Raw genomic sequence first — 1,696 nt, 5'->3', positions numbered from 1 at the left:
CAAAGAAAAAAAACAAAACAAAAAACAAAGAATTACAAAACCGTATAACCTTTAACCCAGCAAGATCACTACTTGTCTGTATCCCAAAGAGATTTAAAAAAAAAAAGGAAAAAATCCATTTGTACAAAAATATTTATGGCAGCTTTTTGTGGTGGCAAAGGATTGGAAATTGGGATGCACCATCAAGATCAGATTTCCTCTGTCTTGAGCATAGATGCAATTGTGATTGTTGATAGAGCAGACACTATCAGAAAATACAGTACTGAATTTTGAGAAAAGGTGGTGCTATAGAAATGGGGTGGGCTTGTCTACATTCAAAGCAGTATTTATCTTTCACTAGTCAAAATTTTACCCTATTATCATTAGTAATGAGATCAAAACACTGCTCTACCTAATGTGATTAAAATAAAGCCTATATAAGCAAGTCCCAAACCTTTACATTTCTCTAACTTCAGTACTATCCCTCAAAGCTAGTTGGCAGAAATTCAATGTAAGTAAATTACAAGTTAAATCATGCAGTGAATTTATTTCAAGGTGTCCAAATCATTTCATTGTCTTAAATATTGCTGAAACAGGCCATCTGCAGGGTTGTGGAAATATTTTCATTATGGTGAGGTTTGATATGATGAGATTTTGAAGTGAAACCAATGTAAATTAATTGCTGCAGTAAGGAAACCAAGTTGCCCAGAAAGCACCTTAGCAAACATTTGATTTGCTTGCCAAATGGATAGAGATGAGTGCCAAAGGCAACACTGGGTTAGAATATAAACTCATTTTATTAAGATGGGTTCTTCATAAAATCTTATAAAGGATAATAGATGAGCAGTACTATCTCATAAAGAAGAAAAAAGCAGGAGGCTAAAACTAGTCTAATGAAAGTTTGGCAAGGTATCCATCTGAACAAAGGTCATTCCAAGGTCATTTAGGGATAAAAATGGAAAGAGAACTACAAACAGTAGAAAAATGGAAAAGATTTGCAAAAAAATATTGCAACAAATTGTTTTCTCCAAGAAGGAGAGTAAAACCACAACACTTGGACCCTGACATCACAGTCCCCGAGGTGTGTATAGACTAGAGAAAGAAATGGTACAAAAGAGAATAAACATGGAAAAAGCAGACAGATTGGGTGAAGTAATTATGGGGGCAGCTAGGTGGCACAGTATATACAGTACTGCGTGGCAGGCAGGAATACTTGAATTCAAATTCAGCCACTGACACTAGTTGTGACCCTGGGCAAACTCAACCTGTTTGCTTCGGTTTCCTCATCTGTAAAATGAGGATAAAAATAGCACCTACCTACCTCCCGGAGTTGTTGTGAGAATCAAATGAGACAATAATTGTAAAGCACTTCGCATAGTGCCTGGAATATAATAAGCACGGCACAAATGTTAGCTATTATTATCATTTTGAAACTACAAACGGCCAGACTTCCAGGAAGCTTAGATAACAGGTCCCTGACTCACTGGGTTGTGTGTGAAAGTAGGAAAGTCAGCGGACCAGACTTCCTTGGCTCTGCTTCAAGACCATGACGTCACTGTGGAGGGACGCGGGAACTTGGAATAAGAAGCCAATTCATTTTTGCTCTCCTTAGCCACCCGTACACAACTAAGTTATACCTTCAGAAGACAAGAGATTTGCTGGACAAACAGGCTTCTGCTGGGATCTTCTGGAGGGCTGAGTACCCTGGGTGAGTGGA

General features: G+C 38.1%; 1 protein-coding gene across 1 annotated transcript in view; it reads left to right on the top strand.

Moving 5' to 3' along the window:
- Positions 1 to 1,533: 1,533 nt before the first annotated feature.
- LOC114029311 (galectin-8-like) overlaps positions 1,534 to 1,696 on the top strand; it is a 14,313-nt gene continuing 14,150 nt past the window's right edge. The window contains exon 1 of the mRNA XM_027843678.1: positions 1,534 to 1,687. The gene's annotated coding sequence lies outside the window, so the exon portion shown is untranslated. The remainder of the gene's footprint in view (positions 1,688 to 1,696) is intronic.

Source organism: Vombatus ursinus, unplaced genomic scaffold (assembly GCF_900497805.2).
Source record: "Vombatus ursinus unplaced genomic scaffold, bare-nosed wombat genome assembly UNPS02014925.1, whole genome shotgun sequence".
NCBI lineage: Eukaryota > Metazoa > Chordata > Mammalia > Diprotodontia > Vombatidae > Vombatus > Vombatus ursinus.
The sequence above is the reverse complement of the archived record's forward strand: the minus strand, read 5'-3'. Positions and strand labels throughout refer to the sequence as shown.